Genomic DNA, 26,327 nt, shown 5'->3' on the forward strand with positions numbered 1-26,327 from the left:
CTCAAGGGCCTCTGGAAGAAGATACGCTATCAGAGAGCAGTGATTTAATTATCTGCCAATAAGTTAGAGGGAAGAAGAGGAGGTGGCAGAAAATAAGAGACCGGAGGGGGGCGGAAAATAAGAGATGCCTATTACAGCTGGAGTGGAAATGCACTTTGCCCTCTTTCCCCGACTTCCTTGAAGCAGCTTTCCCGATTTTCCCTCTATCCAGAGGGTACATTTCCCGTTTCCCCTCTCCTGCAGGGAACCCGGGTCGATAGTGGGGTAGAGGTGGCTTCATTCACAGCCTCGACTTCTCAGGGGAAGCATCGGGCCGAAGCGAGACGTAAGTAGGAGAATATATCATGGCTTATATTTTTTTTCGTTTGATATATTATTTTCAGGCTCTACTCGGCATCTTATATTTGATAAATTTTATCTTTTTATATTTTTTAAAATTATTTTATCTGTATGATATTATCAAGTTAAATGAATATATGTAAAATTATAAAATATTAATATTATTTTCACACTAGTGCTGATAATATCGGCTATAGAGCGAAGGTGCATCCAGAAGACGCTGAGATGTTCCCGCCAATAGCGGGAACATATGCTGCCTTCCATTCAGTTCCAATGCAATCCCAATCCCTTTATTTATTATTATTCTCTCTCTATCAGTTTCTTTATGATTATTTATAAATTTTTTGTTGAGTAATTTTCTTATTCAGAGGAAATTTTTAATATTTTTTTTAGTAAAATAAGCAAATTATTAACTTATTTAAGTAAACCAGGTAAGAGCAAGTTAGGACGGAAAAATATTTTTATTTTTTGTTTTTAATCATTCTTATAAAAAAAAATGTTTTATTAATCACTATAATTTATACTATAAAGTACTGATAAAAGTTGAACAAATAATAATGTGTAGGTAATCAAAAATAATATTAAACTATACTATATAACTTACTAACATTTAAAATTGTTACATCATCTTTAGTGGTGCGTTTTATGGTGTAATTTATTTTTTAAAAAAGGCCGTATTATGTTAAAAAAAAGAATTTCAATTGGATTTTAGTATTATTGGAAGCAGTCGTTAAAAATTTATATTTTCTATTTTTTTTTTTATATATTGAATTATATAAATAAATGTCTTTTTTATGACAATCAAATAAAAAGTTTATCCATATGTGCTGATAACGATTAACATATAATAAGTAGGACTAATATAGAAAATATAATAGAAAAATATTTTTAATATTTCAAGTATCTAAATCTGATAAGTGTATGCATGTTTTTTTTTTTCGTGTCAATGTAAGTAACATTATCAATAATGTAAAAGCGAACAAAAAAACAAAAAAACATACACTTTTCATATTTAGATCCTTGTAATATTAAAAAAATCTTTTTTGTTACATTCGCTATGTTAGTCCATTCTTTTTCTTCTTCTTCTATGTCAGTCCTTATTAGGACATATGGTTGGTGTTAGTTTCTCTGTATAATATATTTTATAGAAAAATATATAGGTATGATTATATTTCATTTATGACTAATAAAGATTTTATGAATAGATTTAAAATTATAAAAAACAATAAATAAGGGCTAATTATATCATTATTGAAAATATAATAACAATATAGAAAAAAATATGTTTAAATTGTATTCAATTTAAGTCTCTTACTCAATTTACACTCTTCATTTCTTTAAAAGTTTAACGTTTCGGCCAATTCGGCTATCCTCGAGGACGATCACAAATTTACAACCACATCAATAATTTAAAAACTTTTTGTAGACTATTCTGCCCAAGTCATCAATTTCAATCAAAATTACCCTATTTGTCACTCTTCACATTAATATTAAAAATTTTAATTACAAATCAATTCAAGCTTATTATCACAAGCTAGGTTAAGTGATTATAAAGTTGAATTGATTTGTAATTAAAATTTTTAATATTAATGTGAAGAGTGACAAATAGGGTAATTTTGATTGAAATTGATGACTTGGGCAGAATAGTCTACAAAAAGTTTTTAAATTATTGATGTAAATGTAAATTTGTATTTAAGATTGTTCTCGTGGATGACCGAATTGTCCAAAACGTTAAACTTTTAAAGCAATAAAGAGTGTTTTGAGACTTATTGGATATAATTTAATTTACTAAAAAAATACTAACCAATCTTAAAAAAGTATAAGGATTATTTATGTATATAGAAAAATTATTTTCTGTTCTTTATTATTTTCTGGGTGATACATATGGTTGGAGTTAGTTCCTTTGTATATGATATATTATATCAATATATGTATAATTACATTTCATCTTTGACTAATTACAATTTTATGAATGGAAGTTACATACTATCTATAAGTTAGGACTAAATTAAACATATTATTGCATTTGATATCTTTGATCCCCGGTCATAAGGGCTTAAATCGAAATTATGAATTTTTTAGGAGTGCACAAACAAAGTTCAAAAAATTATGTTAAATTTAATCATCGATATTTTGGTAATTATTATTTTTATAAAACAATATAGTATTAAGTCCATCTGAAGCATAAAGACCTTATTACCAACCGGTAGCTCTGATTCGGTGCTGTTATACGACATAATCTCCAAATGCTCAAAAAGTTATGACCGCGCATCAAAGATATAACAATAATATAGGAATATTTTATGTGTTTTTTTTCTATTCTCGGTAATTAGCCTTCTTACGTCAAGGTTTTATTTTTATTGGTTTTACATTAATTTTTTTTCCGACGTTTCGGACTGTTCATCTTCAGATGTTTCCAAGATAATCAATAATCTTTAAATGTAACATCACTTTGTAAGTATTTATAGTTACAACACCTGAAGATGGACAGAAAGTCCGCCTAAAATAATATTTTGTTAATGTAAAATTAATTAAAATAAAATGATTACAAAAAATCATAAAATATTTCTTTATTACTGTTATACCTTATGGATTAATATGTTAATTTAATCTTAACTTATGGTTAGTATAATGTTACTTTCATTCATAAAATCATAATTGGTCAAAAATTAGTTATAATTATTGAAATATTAATATAATATGTGATGCATAAAGAAACTAACACCAACCATATGTACTAATAAAATTTATAGAAAGGACATGAAGAATTTAACAAAAAAATTGTTTTAATATTTTGTAATTCTAGATCTACAAAGTGTATGTTTTTTTTCAATACAGCGTTGATAATTTCATTGTAAGCTGGATAGACTTTCAATTTGATTACCGTAATAGAAACATTTACATATATTTATAATATAATGAAATATTAAAAAAAGAAACTAAAACTTTCATACACATTAACGAAAACTTGCAATATGAAAGAGTAACGGCATTATCAAATACGCCCTAAAATCTCCTAAAAAACTATTTTATTTCTTGTTTTTATCATAATAAGCTATATATTGTAACTTTTTGAATAAATTATTTCTTAAAATAAATACATAATTAATAACTAAATAATTAACACACAATTTTGTAGGTATTCTTTGTGTTAAATATACATTATTTGCATAACATACTTATTTATTAGAATACAGTGTATGTAGTATGGGGAGTGGGCAGATCAGTGGCAAGGCACTGTGATACTAACTCCAAGGACCCGGATTCGGATTCGGCTCTGGTCATTATTTCCTGTTACACTGTAGCCATGAGTCAGCACTATGGGTTCGGGAGTCCTACGGGGTCCACCCAGCTTCCTAAATTAGGTAAAAATCTAGCGGTCGAGCTTCATTCTGACCAAATCACCTCCTTGTAAAACCATTGGCTTAGTAACAGCACTTTCTTACAAAATTACTGCACCACTGAACCTTCATGGGTTGCAGCGGTACAGATTTAATTTTTTGAAAATCAATATGAAGTATGCTTATTGTTTTTTTTATGCTTAAAGTAATCTAAAACAAAAAAAAAACTTGTCTTCTTAAATCACTAAATAAATGAATATAACGGCTATCGAGATTCGTGAATAACTATTTTTTTTCTGTAAAAACCTAGGAGCATCAAAATTCAATGAGCGGTATAGAAATGACTTGAGTTAATCTTACCCCATCAACAAGGACTGAAATTTTGTGCCTAAAATGGGATGGGAATAGACAATATAACTTCAGTCGTTAAATGACTCTTATATTATATTAAACAAAGAAAAAAAAAACTAAAAACAGTGACTTAAATCTCTTTTTTGTGAGATCTTTTACTACGAGTTTAGAGAAATATGTCTAAACTCATAGTGCAAGTGGAATCGATATTTTCATAAAGGTAAGTCAGTTATCTTAGGACATATCGAACAATAAAAAAATTCGAATACATTTGGATTGAAATATTATCATAGATTAAATAGACATTTTTTCTATTTTCAAGCATTCAAATTGTCATGTTGAGACGGTTTTTCCTGGATTACTCATAACCAATTTTGGGGATTTCATAAACTAAATTCCATTCAATTATCCAAGGTCTAAATTAATTGTTATAAAACTCCCAAAAAAAAGTCGAAATAATAAAAAAATATTATTGGAAGACCGTATGAAGTAGGAAGATAGTCTGGGTGGAGGTCAATAGAGCTGTCAAAATAGTAAAAAGAAAACTATTTATTGTTAATCAACGCTTCGCTCCACTTTTCAGAGCTTCGTCAGGGCTAAATGAAAAACAAAAAGGCAAAAATTATAAGATGTGACAAAAAAAAAAAATTAAAATACATATACGAAGATAAGAAATTATACAAAAAAAAATTTTAAAAGAAAGAGACAACTTGAGTTTAATTTGAGGAAATATAAATATAGTTTAATAGGAGACCAATTAATAATAGATACATCCGAGTGTGATAGAATTTTAAATATAGAAGTAGACTAATAATTTGTATTACTTACTTTTTTTTTTAATTTTTTTTTTGTATAATTTTTTTTAGTATCTTGTTTTTATTTAGCCCTGACGATGCTCAGCAAATTGGGGCGAAATATTGGATACCAATAAATTTTTTTTTTTACTCTTTTGTACCTATAGTGTCAGGCACCCAGACTACCTTCAAACAATCTAAGAAATAAATTGTTTTTCTGGAACTATTGAACTGAATAGGAGAAACTGTTTATTTTTTTAATATAAAAATAATAACATGATACCAAAAAAAAACCTTGGAAATTAATAAACAATGGTTTATATTTAAATTGATTATTAATAATACCACTGTACTACTGTCTTTAATGTCTGGGTTCGAATCCGGATATGACAGATAATTATTTATTCTATTGAATCACCAGTGAGTCAATCCAATGGGATCAGGAGCCCACCTGGCGCAAACCAAGCCTCTATAAAAAGGATACCATTGATTGGGAAATAGCCTGGTCTTTAAGCGTTATCTTAAAATAAGCACCTCCTTGCACAACCATTGCTCTTTTAGTGTTGTAGCGATATATTTTTTATTTAATTATTACAAATTTAAATTAAATCTGTACCAGGAAGGGTTAGGAGTACAGTACTTTGTAAGGAAGCACTGCTACTAGACCAACGGTAGTGGAAGGAGGTGATTTGGTCAGAATCACGCTTGACCGCCAGATTTTTACCTAATTAAGGGTACCGAGTTTATGAGGCTGGGTGGACCGCGGAGAGCACCTGAACCCACAGGGCTGACTCAACGGCTACAGGTAGCAGATAATAATTATCTGCCACAGCCGGATTCGAACCGGGGTCCTTAATTATAATTTCATTAAACAAATAAAAATGAACACGTTTCAAACTCAATAATTGAACCATAAAAAAAGTAATAGAAAAATTAGAGGTTGCTAATGTAGAGTGCCAAGTCTAAAAAATAATGGACCTATTACTTTCGGAGATAAGCCGCAGTAGGCAGACATTAGTCATTAGAAGTACGGGAGTTGGGAGTGTTGAATGCGGGTATCATGGAAAATAATACCACGAAAAGATAAAACTACAAGCCACTTTTATTACCCGGCAAAAATTAAACTAGTATTCGCAAAAAATTGTTGATAGAGGGCGAACATGTATACATCACTATATTATCTATCTATCTATCTATCTATCTATATATATATTCGACTATATATGGTCGAACTTTTGAATTACTGAACCGATTTATGTGCTGTTTTTTTTTATATTATATTGACAAAAAAATATAATGTGGCTAGCGGTAAAGTAGATCAAGTTTTTACCTTCGCCTAAAATTACTGAATACCATTTTTCAAGGAAATTAAAAATTGGAAAATTTTCACCTTGATTTATTTGGAGAATTTTTTTTTCCTCCCGATGTAAATTCTTCGTAAGATCGTTCATAACTCCTCTTCATATTATCCCATTCCTATGTTAATAGAACCATTAGAAAGCTTTATGTCTGCTTTTTCAGCCTACATCAACTAAATGTAAATTTAATGCCCTTATAAGGACGAAATATGGGTTTCGAGTAAAGAAAAGGTTTTCAAACGTTTTATTTCATATCTCCGGTTCTAATTGGTTTAGTTAAAACCGGTTTGTGCCGTTCGGTGTTGTTTATAAAGCCCTAAACCACTGCCAAGTTTGCTGTAGATTCGTTGAGTTGTCTTGTAGTTATTTATATTTTTTTACCAGTTATTTGTATTATATAATATTATTTATTATATATTTATTATTAACTAAATAGATATAATAAATAATTGATTCAATCATTCATTAATCCAATGTGTAAATAATTAAATATATTAATCTACTTTCAAATTTTCAATTATATTCAATTAAGATTAATTGATATAAGGTAGATAGATATATTCCAAAATCTAGCGATTGCGAACTCAGACTTATGCAAGGTTAGCTAATGCTATATCCTATCCTAAACAGAAATTCCAAACTAAAACCAGAAACAACTGTTCTTATATTTAAAACAATTCTCAAGCCACTGGTGATGTACGGCTGTGAAGTCTGGGGAGCGGACTTCACGAAAAGGAAAAAACTGCAATATTTTCAAAATAAAGTCCTCAGAATCACAGTTAATGCTCCTTGGTTCATAAGAAATAGCCAATTGCATCACGAATCGCATATGGAGTACATCCAAAAACGGTTTATGAAGTTCCACTCCCAGTTGCCGTCAGTTAAAGGAGCAGTGACCTACAACCTGGAAAACCCAAAGCCATCACTGAAAGAACAGAGGAAAGGAGTAGAGGAGAATGTGGGGGCAAGAACTGGGCGCCATTGCTAGATCCTAAGAGGCGCCCTCCATTGACTTTACCAAGAGCGGTGTCAGTGGCATGCTTCAGGTTGGCTACTGGACGTGACTATTTGCGGCGCCACCTGAAGAGAATAGGAGTGACTGAATCTTCGGACTGCGTCCTGTGTGGAGTTGGTGAGATGACTGGCGATCACATATTTGCATGTGCAGCAACGGCGGACTTGATTACAGACAGGAGTTATATCGGCAGAGCTAAACTATACTGGGCTGTACGATTGTTTGTTTTATTTAAGTGTACCAATATCATTATTTTTTGTTATTAGTTTTACTTTTGTTTTTTATTAAGCTGCATAATTCTTAACTATTTATTTTCTTTTTTTTTCTTTTAATAATAACATTGTTTATAGTTAGGGGTGACTTTTGCACGAGACTGTACCCCCCCCCCATAATCAACTGTTAAAAAAATATATATATATAATATAACGGTTATATCAACCATGTAAGGCCCACCAGGCCGATCTAGTATAAAATATAGTAATTGCGAATCGTTCATAACTCTTCTGCATTTTATTCAATTCCGTTAATACAACCTTTGGAGCTGAATGTCTGCTCTTTTAACCAACATTACATCCCTTATAAGGGCGAAATATTAGTTTAAAAAAAGAAAAACTTTTTAAACATTTTATTTTATATAAAATCGTAAACCACTGCCAAGTTTGGTGTAGATTTGTTGAGCCGTGTAAACGTTATTTATATATTTTTTACCATATATTTGTATTATTTACCACCATTTTTAAATTATATTCAATTAATCTATCTATATCCCTAAATCTAGCACGATTGCGAAGCATTGCCGGATCTGTAGAATTATAAGAACAAAATAATTTACAATAGAAACGATCAATTTCGAAGCGATCATTGTAGCATTTTGAAACATTAATTAATTAATAAACAACGAAGAGATTCAGGCTTATCATTAGTTAATTATACACTCAGTTCGTTACTCAATAAACAATCATTCATAATTGGTAAATATCTCGTAATTAATCGAAAAAATTAATTAGTTAAAAAGGATTTAAGCTCCAGTCAATTATTTATGTAAATAATTGAACATCCACATTCATTACAATATATAAACTTATCATAGCTTTACCATATTATAAATTGAAACTGATAATGAGCACTTCCCTATTACTAATGGTATAGGTTGGTTGAGTCGTATTGAATTTATTTATTTTTTTAGATTTTAAAAATAAATCTAAGGCCGAAAGTTTTTGGCGAAGAAAATAGGGCGAAAGTTTTTGAGCTAAAATATATTATTTTCCGATTTTTGAGAAAATTTGTATTTATGGGTTTCTGGGTGTGCTAAAAACGAATATCAACTTTGTTTCAGTCCTAAAAAATCTATAATCGCAATTTGATAAGTCATTCAGTCTGAATTATATCAAAATAGTACTAATATTGAAGCATAGTGAGGGATAGTATGCAAAAACTATTTATACTTCATGCAGTATATAATATGACCATATCATAGATAATAAATTTGCCTAAAATAATAAGAAAAAATCAGATAAATTGGACTTTAATCGGTATAGACTATTGTACAGCGAAGATAGCTGTTACCATTAATGTAACTTGGTAATTGATGAATTTGCCACGTATAGCAAGGGAAATCAAAATGGCGACTGTTTCAAATGCTTAAAAAAATTAATTTTTCATTCGGAGCTAGAAAAATTAATAGAACATCATTTAAACTAGAGTAAATTTACCCGAACCAGAGCCCTAATAGGGCTATTTACGTTCAATAATTATCGAATTATAGATTGTTAAATTTCAAAATTTTATAAAGACAGCACTGAAACGTCAATAGTTAGTGAGTTTACTGTGGGAAATCTATATCTCAGAAACCATCAGACGTACAGATATCTATTAGCACTCAAATTAAAGCTAGTTCAATACACTATAAAGTAGTTTATAACGTTTATTTTCCTAAGATATTCTAGTATTTTTCATAATATTTGCTAAAAAGAGTGCAAAAATTATATCATAAAAAATACTACTCTTATTCCGGGTAACCTACGTCAACCGAAAGGTTGAATCGGAAAGGTTGCCATGTGTAAAATTAGTAGCGCCCCATGTGGCCAACAGCCGGATCTCACCTCCTCCAGCGCTCTCGGTGGCAAGAGAAGTAACCCAGACTAATGTGAGATAGCCATCTTGTCTCAGCCACAGAAGCGTCCATCTTTTTCTTTTGTTTACTCATCATTAATATCTACATGAGTGAGTAGATTTACTCGAGTGGTTCCCAGCCAGCAGAGGGGTAAGGTGTAGAAATGCGGTGGGAAGAAAGAACCATGGAGTAAGTCCATCTAGCAATAGTTAACACCCACATCATCATCAACCACTTCAATGCTAGATCTACAATTTCCATAGCCAAGTCATACAAAATTCTACTAACAATCTAATCATAATGTTTTCTTTCGGTCATCCCCTACACCTCTTGTAACATAAAACAATAGAATTTTATTACATTTAATCATGTTTCATTTTTCAATTATAGTCCACACAAACCCAACCAGCCAACTAAAAGTGAAGTGTGTCTTCCAATGCGGTTGAAGGCATACTTCATACTACTCTTATGAAGATACGTCTCATAAACTACTTTATAGTGCATTAAATTATCTTTAATTTGAGTGAATAGACATCCGTACGCCTCATGGTCCCTGAGATAAACATTTCCCAAATTATGAAAAAGATGGTTAGGGGTGCCGTCAAAAGAGGACAAAAAATAGTTAACAACTATAGTGACCGTCTTATAAAATAAATCAAAGGCCGATATAGGGCGAATGTTTTGGGCTAAAATATTTTATTTTTCGATTTTATAGAAAATTTGAATTTATGGGTTTCTCGATGTGCAAAAAACGAATATATACTTTGTTTCACTCCTAAAAAATCTTTTACAACACTTTGATAGGTCAGTGAATTTTTTTCAATATAGTACTAATATTGATTTAGAGTGTAGATTGCTGTTAAACGACTATTTATATTACTAAATCATAATAATAAACTTTACAATAATTTATAAAAAACTATCAATTTTGTTTATTAAATCCATATACATACTTAAATATAACAATAGCGGAGCATTGCATAATTTAATTATATAGTGCCACTTTTAGTTTCATCTAGGAAAACATAATCATCATCATCATAACCAAAAACGGCTAATTGCCCATTAAGTTAAATCCATTTCGCTTTTAATTAGTATTCCTCATCTGAAATAATTAAAATTGAACTAAGCGGGTCGCCCCGTTTTAATGCTGAACCGGCTTTAACTTCAAAGAATAAAATTTACTAACTGGGGCGCAATCAAATGATTCGTATATGCTATAACGTAAAATAATTAAAAGATGTCTAGTTGCGAACTATATTTACAATATGAATATTCAATTATTAAATCTAAACTGCTACATGCCATGAAGGTCAGAGGTGCAGTACTGTTGCTAGACCAATGGTTGTGCTGGAAGGTGATTTGGTCAGAATCACACTCGACCACATTTTTACCCAATTTATGAGGCTGGGCTCCCTGGGCTGGGATGGTTCGAATCTTTTTCTACAATAAACTTTTGAATTAATGGACCGATTTCCATACTGTTTTTTTTTCTTTATAATTTTTACAGCTACTGAAATCTCCGATTTCTCCGGGAGAAAAAAAATATAAACAAAATTTCACAGTTATTAAATACCAATCGATTTTTGTCTTTCTGAGAAATAAGAAAAAACTGTTACTGATTCCATTAAACGATATCATATTCACAAAAAATTACTATAAAAACATATTGAGGCTCGAAGTAAAGTAAGTCAACAAAATTTATCTTAGAAAAAACAACAAATCATATTCCCATATACCCCTGTAGAACAGATTCGTTATCTTGGACTTCATCTTGACAAACGACTAACCTGCAATCCTCACACAAGACTGAAAAGACAGGAAACTGCACGCAGATTCCGACTACTACAGCACTTACTAGACAAACGGTCTAAACTTCCAACTCATTACAAAAGACTGATCTACATGACAATAATAAGGCCCATCTGGATATACGGAGTTGAGCTTTGGGGCTCCACTAAACCTTCGAATTCCTCTCGTATCCAATCTTTACAATCCAAAATCCTTCGTAAAATCCTCAATGCTCCTTATTTTGTTACTAATAAAACCATCCATAAAGACCTAAATGTTCCTTATATAACCGATCTAGCCCGAACCCGATATTATTCCTTCCATAATAAACTCCCTAACCACCCAAACCCACTCGTTTCTAACGTTGCTTCCTCTTCCATTCCTGGCAATCCTCCAAGGCGCCTGAAAAGAAGATGGCCTCGTGACCTTATATTGTAAACTGTTTTAGAGTTCTACTACTGGGTAGTTTCTCTACATCCTGTATCACATCATATGTCATTATGATCAAATTTACTGGTTGTATTTTTTTATACAGTTGTAAATATCAACAAATAAATAAAATAAAAAAAAATATATTAATTTTTAGCATACTACCAAGTATGATTACTAAAGTACCATTTAATAAATAAATTAAAAATTATAAAATTTTCAACTTGATTTATTTAAAAGATTTTTATTTTACCGGTGTCCGAACTCATATCCATTTTTTTGATTAGAGTCACCTAAGAAAAAATGATCGAGGGGGAGAGGGAGAGGAGAGAGGGAGAGGAAGAGGAAGAGGGAGATAAAAAAAAAAAATAAAAACTACAGAAAAATGATAAATGATAAAATTCTTGAAAACAGAAAAAAAAAATTCTTTGATAGATGAAATGATGTTGAAATAATAAAAAGAAAATTAAAAATATAGTTGTCTACAGATTTTTTACAAATAAAATTAACCTACAGAACCCTGTTTAAAAATAAAAAATAAATAAATAATAAGGGTGGGTAATATTACAATATTGTACAAGGTAATATTACATATAAGTTGATTGGTATTGCTACTGTATGGGGGTTTTAGAAACAGAAAGATATGTATGAAGAATAGGTGAGATACTTGCAGAGGTGAACAATTTAGATGGACACAGATAAAAGTTAGGTAGGTGAATTGATGAAGATGATACAGATGTAGATAGAGGTGAAATAGATTGAAGATAGGTGAAAATAGGTTAATAAGTAAACTGATAAACTGCACACACTAGGTAAGATAGACACAGACACTGTTATCACTAATCCAAAGAGGTTGCCACTACAGTAGGTAGGAATCACTTCTACTAATAACAACTTACTTTAAGATTTTTATACTTGAAATACATTTGGAGAAATTGAATGGTGTATGATTTAAGGTGGTAAAGGTAAAATAAATGGGAAATATAAAGGTAATTAAGGAGAGGAAAGTGAGTTTGGAACTTATTAAATTGAGGTAATGGATCGAAAATTGGCCTGAACATTCTATATATTTCTACTTTATGAAAATGCCAAAAAAGGCAAACAAAATTTTTAGGCTCTAAATATGCACTTTTTTTTTTTTTTTTTTTTTAAATCGACATGGATTTTCAGTCTTGCCTATACCGTTACTACCAGTTACTTGTGTCTTACACAATCAATTATTCAAAGAAATTAATTATATGTATAACGAAATCTCAAGCCGAAACACCTAAAATGTAGGATTGATAATTCATTGTTCATCTATTCATGAATTCTTTTGTAAAAAATAATAGCTTCTCTGCGAAGCTCTAAATCCCGAACCACAAAGGAAATTGCTCAGCACTTTATATCAAATAATAAAAGATGAAGGAGTTAATACGGCCGGTTATCTTGTTATTGTAAAAGATAAAAAAATGAAACAGCAGCGCGCGAACGAACCTTCTTGAATAATTCATGACAGTGAGCTTTGTTCCGGCCTTCTGTGAAATGTTATGTATTCTTTTTTTTTTTTTTTATTTTACTCCATGAGGGCTGTTTTTTTGTGGCGGATTCCAGAATCAATATTTGAGACCCCAATTGGAAATATTCCGTCCTGAATATAAATTTAAATATCTATCTAATTTCGGTGAGTTTAACGAGCAGAAGAAAAGTCCTTCTAGCAACTTTCGACAATCCAGCTTTTTATAAGACTTAATGTAAATTCCTCAACTGAAAGCATTTTGTGAGAAGATGTTCGGGGTGTGGTCAGCGAATACACAAATAAACAAAACTTATACGTTTCGAACTAAATTCCAGGCCTTTATTTGGGCTGAAAAACAACACGAGAGACATAGAAACTTGGAAATATACATAACAATAAATTAAGTAGATGATAGTTGATTGATACTAATAGATGATAATATAATATCGTAGAGGTTAGAATTATATAACATATATGATAACAAAATTAAAAAAATATATATATACAGTGTTAAACTAAAAAAAAAAAAAAATATAATGAAAAGTGTGGAAGTATTTTTATTAACATGATAAAATATTTTATGTATAATCTTTTCAATTTCTTGAGACTGGTATTTATTTTTAAAATAAAGTAATTGGTATCCATTTATGTCTCTACACTCTTTATTACATCATCAACAGTTCAACGTTTCGGCCAATTCGGCCATCCACAAGGAAAATCTAACGATTAATAGCTTTTATTATACATTCTTATATGTTATCATATAAGCATTTAAAACAAAAATATTAAAATGAAAATATATTATGACCCAGAAATATTTAATTTACCTATCCGAGGGCGTACCCAGGGTCAAAACTAGTTGTATAAGGGCCCAAGAGGAGAAAAAAAGCAGTTATTTCACCCCCAATTTTCGATTAATTAAAAAAAAAGTACTTATAATTATGAGTAAAAATTGACGAGTCTGCCAAGTATAGGTAGGGGGGAATAAAAAATAGACGCTGTTTCAAGCGTTAAAACAAAATAATTTTTCATTCGGAGCTGTATATCATTAGAACTACCAACCCTAAAATAACATAATTTGAAGTAGAGTAAATTTGCTGAAATATTAGCCCAAATAGAGCTATTTACATTCAACAGTTCCCGAGATATAGCTTTTTAAAACCAACATTTCATTAACGAATGTACTGAAAAATTAGTAGTTAGTGAAGTTATTTTGAAAAATATCTATCTCCAAAACCATCCAACATATAGATGTCTATTATCACTTTAATTAAAGCTAGTTTAACGCACTATAAAGCAGTTTCACGTTTATCTGCGTACGAGTGGTAGTTTTCAAGAAATTTGCTAAAACAAGAATAACTGCCTTTTTTTCTTCTTTTGTTCTATAGGGGTTGCCAAACCTTGGTCGTTTAGGTTCTCATATTATAGCATGGATAACGCAAATGAAACCAAAATTATATATAATTATAACAGTACTTTATTAGTTATTAGTTTTATGCTTACAAAAATAAATTGTTCACCTGCCCTTCGGTAGGTACGCCCATGTGCCTACCTACAAAAACCGTTATTACCATAACTTAGTCAACATATTTTTTTCTTTTTTTAGTAATTCACTTTTCTGAGTTCTCGAGAGGAAAATTGAGTTGAATAAGTTTTCTCATATGTTCTTTTCATCCTCCTCTTTTTTGGTCTCCTGCATTACATTATTTCTAAATGAGTTAAGGTCGAGATTGAATATTCGAGGGGCGGTCGAGTCCTGGAGAAAGTATATAAGTTTTTTCACCTCAATATATACATTCACATATTAGAAAAAAGGGATGTAAACAAAGTTTATATATTTGTACGACTCAGTTTCTAAAAGTAAAAATTATAGTGCGGTGGCTGCATCGTCCAAATTCTACTTACTATCAATTACTTTATTAATTTGAATTGAAAGTAATCCTCGCTCGTCTCAGAACAAATATTTCTATATTATTCAATGTAGTATTCTTTGCCGAACTAATTTTCGAAATGGCCCTTTTAGTTGACAAATGGACTAATAACAATCAACAGTTTTCAGTAACCCTTGCATTTAGCTCTCATAATCTTATCACTTCTTCCAGACTCGTTTTATTGTTTAAGTAAAATAATTTGTTTAAATAAATTAATTGGTACTCAGGTTAGGTCTCAATACTCTTTATTAATTCATTAACAGTCCAACGTTTCAGGCTGGCCGGATGGCTCAAGACTAATAGACGTCTGTACGTCAAATGGTTTTGGAGTTATGCTTTCTAAAAAGCTATATCTCGAATACTATTGAACGTAAATTAGAGCTCATATTTTAACAAATTTACTCTACTTTAAAAGATGTTCTCTTAGGTTTTCTAGTGTTGTTGGTAGTTTTAAAGATATAGAGCTTCGAATGAAAAATAATTTTTTTAACGTTTTGAAACAGCTGTAATTTTTTATTCCTCCAACCTATACTTGGGAGACACAACAATTTTGACTAGTAATTGTACAAAATTTTCATTTAAGTAATCAAAGATTGGGGTGAAATAACTTCTTTTTTCTTCTCTTCTTGGGCTCTTGTACTACTAGTTTTGATCCTTGGTACGCCCTCGGATAGGTAAATTAAATATGTTCATTTTATTTTTATTTTTTTTAATGCTTATAAGATTAATTATTTCTATTCTTACGGAGATGACGGTCGACCACGAGCACTGCAGTGTCAATTATAAGAAATATTTTGATCTCATTCATTTTTTGTTCTTTTCCCTATCTGGTGATTTTTACAATACTCTGGGGAGATGGGTATCCTACAAGTTACCAGCCTAGTCCAACCAGATAGTACAAGAGCCCAATGGAAAAAATCTATTGGAGCTCATATTTTACCAAATTTAAAGTAGAGTAAATTGCTCTTAGGTTTTCTAGTGCTGTTAGTAGTTTTAAAAATATAGAGCTCCGAATGAAAAATAATTTTGTTGTTGTTGTTGCTTAAAGGCGTAAAACCCTCTGGTCATCAACGCCTATGGCATGATAAAAGTAAAAAAAAAATGAGAAAAAAATAAATAAATAATAATAAAATAAAATAAATAAATAAAAAAAAAATTAAAATTGAAGAGGAGTTATAATTTGGAAAGAAGGCGATGTGCCTTCAAAAATTCAAACACTGACAATATTTGCACGTTTGAGGTGGCAGCTTTCTGATCAGGTGAGAGTGCGTGAGGAGAGTATGACCTATTCTCAAGCGGGTTAGAGCAACTTCCTCCCTGCGGCTGTTGCGGTAGGATGTTGACCATAGTTTTACAGATCGTTTTATTTCTTTTAATTTACTCGGAGAGCTTTCACCCCACTTGGCCTGCCATTTTTCTAATATTTGTAATTTAAGGGGTGTACTGAGTTCTGATGTGGTAAGAACGGCGATGCCTCGGCCAGGGAGCGTGAGTGCCTGTCTGGTAGCTTTGGCAGCAAAATAATGGATTTACCTTGTTGTGACAATTTTAGAAGAAAAGCTTGAAATCTTATGATGGGTGGATGTTCGGGGTACATGTTTCTCAAACTTTTTAAAAAGCTCAACGAATCTGAGATTATTACAATAGTCTTCTGAGTTATTGAAAAGCAAAAATGGAGGGCTGATGCTATCGCGTGGAGTTCGGCAGTGTATATAGAGCATACCTTATGTAATTTAAACTTGTGGGTTGAATCGCGAGTGATGAAAGATGAGGCGGTCTTCTGATTTGGAACCATCAGTGTACATGAAAAAATAATCCGGAATATTTTCTAGAAGACGCGAATTAAAAAATAATTTTTTTTTTAACATTTTGAAACAGCTGCCATTTTCTATTCCCCCTACTTATAATTGCCAATCTAATCAATTTATACTACTAATTACACATAGTTTTCATTAAAGTAATCAGAATATGCTAGAATCACTCACAGCCTCCCCTCCACTCCAAAATTTGAATTTTTTTTCGTTAACACCTACCGATCCAACTGAACTTTGATTTTTCATCCTGACTTACGCAGTTTTAATGTTTCACTATGTTGAAGTATCCCAAGAGCTAAAGCCTCAATCATTTAGTTGATTTCCATCTTTATTTCTTTAGTATTGATAAAGATGACCCCAAGGTTATGCATCTTTACTTTAGAGGCTTCCAAGAGAAGCCAGTAAAAAAAATTCTTTGAATGGAAGAAGGTAGCTCTTTGACAACCATATGGTTTCTTCGATTATGTCATTAGAAATAGGTTAGTTCTGCCTCAGAGTGAATTCTCATTTCTTTAATAATATCATTTCATTTTTGTGCATTATCGTGTGCCGTGTAAAAGTGTAATATAAGTGTTTGAAGAAGATGATGGTGTACTGATTCCTCTCGCAACCGTGAGTAACTTATTTTTTATCTGTTGAAAACGAAAATACATTATTGCTGCTATAGTGAGAGCTTCTGGTTGACAACGTTCAATTTGTTTCTGATGATCGTTTATGTTATTTTTCCCAAATTTTGATGAACTGTTCGTTGATAAAAACCAAGAGTTCTTCAGAACTGCTGGAAAATAGTTCATTAAAAAGATGAACGAAATTAGTCGAAGAATACCGTATAATTAGTCTTCTTTCCTTTCATTATTTAATAGTTGTTAATAATAACTGCTATGAAAACAACAAAAAGTTTTATGATTTAAGTTGAAAATTCTTCAGTTACGAAATATATTATTTTTCAATTTATTTCCATAATTGGTTATTGCAAAAAATATTATTATTTCTGACAATGAGTACTGTTTATTTCTTTCTAATAAAAAAAAAATAAGCCCTGTGAATAGAACTAACTGATATTAATGAGCATTTGATTATATATTTTCATGCAGAGTTTGATCAAAATCGTTAGAGTCGTTTTCGTGAAAATCGATAAGAATGTCACAAATCGATTCAATAAAGGAGCATTTAGAACTTTTTTCAGTTAAAACAATACCATGAATACCCCTATTTCTTCTTATTATTATTATTTCTCTTCCTCCTTTGTGCCTTTCAGCGTGGAGGTGCCTCTATCCTAGCAAACCAAGCATCTCAATCCCGAGCAAGCACCCTCATGGCATCCCAGTTTTTCTTTCTTTTCTATCCCATTTTGGAGATGTAGAATTGTATTTCCATTGTATTCTGGGTCTCCCTCTTGGGCATCTTCCTGTTGATCTGGCCTCAAAATATGTTCTTGGATCCCTGTCTTCACGCATCCGACAGAGATGTCCAAACTATTTCAATGGTATCCTTTATGGAGACAGTTTCAACATCCTGTCTCGTCCTCTCATTCCGTATGCGATCCCTCCTAGTTCGGCCTGCCACTCTCCGTAGGTATCTCATTTCCATTGCAGTCACTCTGCTTAGGTGCTTATCAAGTGGTACTCAGCTTTCACTTCCGTAAATTAGGGTAGGTAGGTATATAGCCTTGAAGATATGTACTTAACATTCTTCTCTACCTCTTTCCCATAACTGTGTTGCAGAGGTGGTAGTACATTGCATTTGCCTTCTTTATCCTATTGAATATCAATTGGTCTACCTTTCCATTCCTGCTGATCACTGTTCCTAGGTAAGTGTACTCGTTCACCATTTCTATTGGTTCACCTTTGCAAAGTATTTCAATGTTTTCCTGTTCCTGGCCTATATGCCTTATATTGCTTTTCCTGACATTGATGGTCATCCCTTTTCTTTCCTTGTTGTAGGTTCTCTTTATTATTTGCTATAAGGACAATGGCATGCACTAATACCATTACCTGGGTCAGTATTGTCCTCATGTTCCATTTGCCAATAGTAGTGCGGGCTGGGTTCCGTTTGCACATTTTCAGGATTTCATCCATATAAATGTTGGACAAGAGGGGGCTCAAACTATCTCCTTGCTTTACTCCTTTCTCAATTGCTTAGGTATCGGAATCTTTTCCATTAATCCTTCCTTTGAATCCTGATAGGTCGACTTTACCACTATTTCATGCCTGTTATATTATTCTAAAGGAGAGGTGGGCAAAAATTAGCTATAGTTGACACTAATATATAAAATTGCCATGGATACGAGCCTTATCCATGAATGAACCATTGATAAATAAATATTGTATCCATGACAATTTTAGATAGTATCATATTCCCCCAACTCTGTCTTTATGTTTGATTTTATTTGTGACAAAGTAAGGAGCATTGAAGATTTTACGAAGGATTTTGGTTTGTAAGAATTGGAATCGGAATGAAATCGAAGATTTAGTGGAGCCCCAAAACTAACTCCGTAGGCCTTATTACTGTCATGTAGATCAGTCTTTTGTAATGAATTTTAAGTTTTAGGAAGGAAGTTTAAACCGTTTGTCCAGTAAGTGCTGTAATAGTAGAAATCGACGAGCAGTTTCCTGTCTTTTTAGTCTTGTATGAGGATTCCAGGTTTGTCGTTTGTCCAAATGTAGTACAAGGTAGCGGATCTGTTCGACAGGGGTAAGATAAACATTATCAGAAATTTAAACTTAAAATGGCTAAATAACCGAAAGTCGGGTGATGATCATAAGCCAAGCTCATACGGCACGCACCAAATTTGTTTCCTATTGATATTTTTTTATTAACAGGTTTACGGTGAACTTTTATTTTATACATATTATATATGCTAAAATAAATTTGTTTAGTGTTTTTGGACCAACTCAGACTAATTATTTGTCCTGGGAGAAAAAAAAGAATAAGGATTCCTGAATTTCTTTTTTATTTCTTTTTTTTATTTAATACCAAGATCTGGCCTTACTTAGTTGATATAACAGTTACATTTTTTTTTAACAGTTGATTATGGGGAGGGGAGGGTATAGTCTTGTTCAAAAGACACTCCTAACTAGATACATCGTTATAATTTTAAAAAAAATTATAAGAAAATAGAGAGAAAATTAAAGATACTTATAAAGAAACAATTGTCTTTCAATAAACAAATAAGAAATAATAGAGGAGAAAATAAATAAAATAGAAGTTAAGTCAATAATAGAATTGATAACTACAGAATTTATAACCGAATGTCCTGCAGCAGCCTGAGTTTCAGTTTTCGGGTTGAGGATGGGTCTCCCAAGTTGTTGGTCACTGCTCGTTTAACTGTTTATAACCTGAATTTCTTAAATTCTAGTAAGCTACATATAAATCGAAAATCTGAAAGTATGTTAATTTTTTTCGAACCAAATTTCCAATCACCAGAAAAAGATTCATTTTTTCCTCATGACTTACTTTTGCCTAACTATTCTCCTCGTTGGTAATTAACTTTACTGAGGGAAATGCTTTATTTAGCCATGCTGGCCAAATACATTGGGTTACTACAAAACACAACATACAAATCAATCCATGATCGGACTTAATACAATACATATATTTACATGATATAACAAATTTTTTTTTCCTACCTTTTACTTTTACAATCAATACTCTTCTATATGCTAAATACTAATATTTTATTTTTTTTTCTCTTTTTAACAATTTCATTCCATTTGACAATTTTATTTCATTTGATTCACTAACTCACTCCCTCAGACCCTCTCCAGTTATCCGCTACCCACGTTCGATCCGTTAAACCAATTAAACGAATTTATCATTAGATAGCAATGTAAAATCAAACCAAAAATATAATAGTCACATCAGTAAACCATTTTACCAAAAAAAAAAAAATTTAAAAACAACTAGTATATAGATTTAAAAAAACAAAAAGTTTGTTAAAATAAATAATTTAATGAATAAATAAGTTAATGGAATAAAAATGTTGAAACATAAATACACAGGTCCAAAAAATTAATAACTTACTTGAGATAACACTTTAGTATTTACGATATAACATATTATTTTACGTAAGTGAAATTTGCAGGAAAATACGTACAGAATATAACGAAGGTGGGTATCGAGGAAATCGCTTCAACAGCTTTTGTTTTATCGAGACCAAGAAACTTTATGAAAGTGAATATTTGTATTTTTGTTTGAATAGCTTTACGTCAAACTTTTCGCTACATGTATCCGTCCGTCGGGGGTGGAGATGTATACCCTCTCCGTCATATATATATTCTATCTGAATTGAAAACATCTCATCGCTCTCTCTATTTCATTGTTTATATATTGCGGCGTAAATGATGGATGGTGGCTTGGCTTTGATAATTTCAACGAGATAACTTCTAAGCCGTGGATTAATCAAAATGATATATTGTAAACCTTAAAAATGATTATTTCAATTAATAATGTTTAATTATATCATTAAATTACACAGGTAGAAAATTTGTCTTGTTAATTTTTTGCTGATCTTTGTGTGTATTTCTGCACACCTAAAAACATTTTAAAAAAATATGTAATTTAAAATAGGGATTTTTTTCATTTCAAACTTATTTTTAATTTAATTATTTAACATAAAGATCGTGACAAAATAACTGATCAGATAAGATCATGACATTATCTAACAATGTGTATTGTATAAAGTGCACCTTCAACTTAAGGCCAGGCACTACTTCAGTTTAGAATGTGCTGATTGGGTTATTAATAATGGACAGAATGTAAGAGAACTGAAAGAAAATGAATATATTGAACAATTTAAATGGTTATAGGGAGTGGACAAGAGAAACGTTTCTGTAATCTATTGAATAATTTACAGGGTTAGTCAAAAATAAAACACGGTTAGATTAGGTTAAAAAAATTTGAATTAGGGTGATTTAAGATTTCAAATATTGATGAGTTGATGTAGTTGTATGAAGATCGTGGTCCAGTTGGGTAAGAATGAAAATTTGGAGTGAAATAACTGAGGTGGATGGTAAGGCGGCATGTTCTGTCTCAGCATTCTCCTATTTCCTTCTATTCTTCTACCCCTAACCAAGGAACCACTTCCTGAAGTCAGCCTACGCATGACTACGTTGAATCCAAGAGATAAAAAAAAAAATGACTCTCTTTTCTCTCGTCTGCTTCTTCTCAGAGCGATCGCTGGAAAAACTGTTTTTTACTATTGACCACAAGAAGCGCTAATGATATTATATTATATTATTACGAAAAACACAGGATTTTTTTGCTAGTAGCAAGCATTGAATAAATATTTAAATAAATTGATTTTCTATAAGATAATGTCATAAACTAAACCCGAATTCTATTTGGAATTGCAAAGTTAGGTACGCTAGAAATAGGTTAGATCAACAATACCCCAAAAGAAAGAACATATACTAGTTATGAATCAATAAACATCAAAACAAAATACCAAAAATTGTTGAAATTAGGAAGTGAACCTGTATATAGCTTTTCGTTTTTCGATTCAAACCGATTTTAGAAATTCGTTCGATATAAGTGTGAATTGTATATTTTTAGAACATAGCTATGATAAATCTTTATTATTAATATTAAGTTTATGTTATAGTTTTTTTTTATTGAAGATTATATTTATGTATATAATAAGATTTATGTTTGTTATTATAATCTGACATAATTAACTGTCAAGACGTCTATATATGTCAGTTTCCTAAATTATAGTAGGGGTATTCATGATGTTGTGTTAAATGTTATATGTTTTACCATGTTAAATGTTATAACTATAGGATTGTGAGCAGCCCTATTTGAAGTCATGTTAAACCTTAAATCCATAAGAGCCCCTAGCGGATTTCTCAGCAACTTGTTGTATAAGCCTTATGTTTATAACCTTCCTTCCAGACCCTCATGTTATTGTTTACTTCAGTAAAACATGCCTAGAGTGAGTGAAAAGTGGAATTTGTGTGAAAGTTTAGCTTATGAGTGTCTTATTGATCTTCAAACTTGTGAAGAAGAGAATGAAGATGAGGTAATTGACAACTGTATTGAAAGTCACAACAACTAATGTGGCGGCGATCTCAACTGGTCTATTGTGTGACGTCATTCTCGATTTAACTGACCAAGTAACAGACTCTCAGCCATGTTAAATGTTGTTTCGTTTTACCACGGCAAAAGAAGGCAATTTTTTTCGATTTAACACGAGTTTTTCCATTTAACACGCTTTAACATAGATCATGAATACCCCTACTATTGTACCCGTAGTGTGGTAAAGGGTAGGTGATGTAAATTCTATAGCATAATATATACAATTTTTCAACTAGAGTTCCTTTCGACAGCTCTATTTAATTGCTACTCTAGAATCCAGCACATAATGACTTTCATATCTCACATAAGGAGGTATTTATCTCCGTTGTTAGAAGATGGAGGAATAGTTTAGAACTAGGGGAGGGGTTAAGTCCCGGTAAGAGCCGTGAAAGTAAAGACAAGGACAAGCAAAGGCTTCTCCTGGAAATGGTGTCAATGCGATAACTATATATGAGTGTCTGTGGAAGGAGATTTCCAGGAGTCTGAAATAGATAGATTTATATTATAGAGCTATGAAGTGAACAATACTTAGGCGGTTGTAAACCAGGGAGCTGGAACTAATGCTGTTCTAAGAATGCAGTTCATCGTCATAGTTACCTTTTTTATTACTGTTTTTGTGAATTTAACATTTCAATTGTTTATTAAAATATCTATATAATTAAAAAATATTTTTTATTAAGCTAGGGATAAAATAAAATAATTTAATCAAATCTTTGGGCTCACCATGGGAAACTCTCATTCCTGATCACTCCAACATAGCACTCAATGTGTGCACTGAAGATTCCATCATCTCTTTATTCGCCAAAGACATTATATTTATTTAGCAATATCCTTACTCTAAATCCTTAAAAACAAAAACCCTAATATCCTTTTTATTTCATAACACCCTCACCTCCAATTCCCTCTTATACACCGATACCTTTCCTTATCTGATCCCCAGTATCACAACACTAATATTCCCTGTATTAAGAAAATATTGCTTTCAACCTTATATAATACATAAGCTCTTAGACTCTTTAATTAATAGTTTTACGCCTTTTTCTCCTTCTATAAACTCTCAACAACCACCTCCCACTCCCTTAGTTTATAGATCTCTCCCATATGTCCTTTTTTACTGATAACATACTAAAAAATAAATTGAAATAATAATAATAATATTCTTTATTTATTCTGGGATTGATCCCTTTAGAATAAAACTACAGGCGTGCAAATTAGACTCTAGAGCCTTAGAGTAACATAAAAAAAAAAAAGGAAATTATAAAACGTCATAATATATAATGAATTTGGAAAGATGAAAATAAACAACAATAATCAACCGAATATATAAAATAAAATTAGAACATATCTGGACTTACGGCGTAGAGATTTGGGGCTCCACTAAACCTTTGAATTCCTCTCGTATCCAATCCAAAATCCTACGTAAAATCCTAAATGCTCCCTACTTTGTCACAAATAAAAGCATCCACAAAAACCTTAATGTTCCATTTGTAACCGATCTAGCCCGAACCAGATATCAATCCTTCCATTACAAACTCCCTAACCACTCAAACCCATTACTTTCTAATCTTGTTTCTTTTTTTTATTCCGGACAATCCTCCGAGGCGTCTGAAAAGAAGATGCCCTCGAGACCTTATATTGTAAAAATATTTTTAGAGTGCTACCAGTGGGTAGTTTCTGTACATGCTTGTACCATGCCATTATGATTTACTCAAATTTACTTGATGTATTTTATATACAGTTGTAAATATCAATAAATAAATTTAAAAAAAAAATAGAACAAATAAAATAAAACTATATATCATATCATAAAACATAAGATGACTGACTTCTGATAGTAAATACACTTTAAAAAAATCAAATAAATTGAATTAAAAATAATAAATGAAAAGGTACAATTTCTGCTAACATACATATTTACAAGTATAAACGAAAATCTGAAACATCTAATATAGAAAATATATAAACCAGCGGTATATTTTTTATATTATTATCAAAAAGGTAATATTAAAAAATTCTCTTACTAATCATAATCTTAAGGAATAATCCAATAAAAGAAAATGAAAGGAGTTGTGTTGATTATTTTTATAGGTTTTTCGTAAATATTAAAATATAAAATAATATTTATGTTAAATTTTATCTCTTTTTCCATCTATTCACATCTTGTTTGAAACTTTGAATTGTTATTCTTCCGTAATTGGGTGGACAGAATGTAGTCGAAGATGAGGGATTTGAAGGTTGGATGGGTATTATAACTACGAATGGAATAAGATTGTACTATGATCTATCAAGCAAATCCACTACACGACAGCAATATCACTGCAGCGAATGTCTTATTTTCTAGGATAGTAGAGGCTTCGACAGATATCACCTTAAGTTCGATATTCCGATATAATTATATTATAATATTATAATAAAGAAATATTTTCCTTATAAGGCGATTACTCAGACTCGATAGGAGTTAATTTACTCTCGAGAAATCTAGTTTTCTAGTTTCTTTGTATTGTATGAGTAAGAAAATAATATTTAAAATGGAAAGCCATCATACCAGAGTGACTCTGTAAGAGTACTTTATAAAATTGCTAGCGTTGCCATTGTGGACGGTGTTTACTTGACCTAGAACGGATGGCGTACAATGAAGATATGTGAGCTTTTATTCAGGCGTGGAATGAGTTGGCTTTGACCGAGCACTCAAGGGTCTTGCCTGCTTTATCTCGCCCCTATATTAAAATACTCTCTTATATGTCCTGTATTTAACTTTATTATAATAATATAGAATTCATTTTTTTTTTTAAGACAATATAATGTAATTATTAATATAACGTAAAAACGCTGAAAAGTAATTGCACGAAAATGTGAAGATGGTCAGGGGTGCGGTCAAAAAAAGAACAAAATAGTTTTCAACTATTTATTGTCCAACGTTTCGCCCCACTTTGCAGGGCTTCGTCAGGGCTAAAAAGATAGAAAAAGGTAAATTAAGGTTGGATAAACATTATGTAAAATATAAGTGAAAAGAAAATTATAGATAAATAAAAGAAAAGAAGACACTGGAATAAACAATGATAAGAATTAAAATTACGTAACAATGATAAGAATAAAAAATTACATAAACTATAGGGTTATAAAAGTACAGGAGACTAATATAAAACGAAAAAAAAGAAAAGTAGATGTGGGAACACAAAATTTAAACACACTAACAGACGGAAAATGAAGAAAGTTGAGATTAAATAAAGGTCGTAGAAAAATATATAAAAAAAATAAAATTAATAATGATAATAAATGGACAAAAAACAAATCAGGATCATCTTCTTTATATTTTTAATTATACGGACAACTATATATATATATATAAGTTAAGCTCCGTCTCAAACAGAACATAAAAAAAAGGGAAAAGGACCGTGAACACACACACAAGATCAGCTTAAAGACTCCTTTATTTCTCTTTTTAATCCCCTATATATACGTACAGGTACTCTTGTAC

The 26,327-nt window shown here is 31.1% G+C and overlaps 1 long non-coding RNA gene across 2 annotated transcripts in view; it reads left to right on the forward strand.

Annotated features, from left to right (window-relative positions):
• Positions 1–221: 221 nt before the first annotated feature.
• Positions 222–26,327, forward strand: part of LOC106687722 (uncharacterized) — a 234,352-nt gene continuing 208,246 nt past the window's right edge. Inside the window, exon 1 of one of the 2 annotated variants that reach the window (XR_001344211.3) lies at positions 222–325. This is a non-coding gene — a long non-coding RNA (uncharacterized lncRNA). Of the gene's footprint in view, positions 326–17,212; positions 17,387–26,327 lie in introns of those variants that run through there. The other variant, XR_001344210.3, reaches the window with a different exon arrangement.

This window comes from Halyomorpha halys, unplaced genomic scaffold (genome assembly GCF_000696795.3).
Source record: "Halyomorpha halys isolate HHAL.00 unplaced genomic scaffold, Hhal_1.1 Scaffold1000.1, whole genome shotgun sequence".
Lineage (NCBI taxonomy): Eukaryota > Metazoa > Arthropoda > Insecta > Hemiptera > Pentatomidae > Halyomorpha > Halyomorpha halys.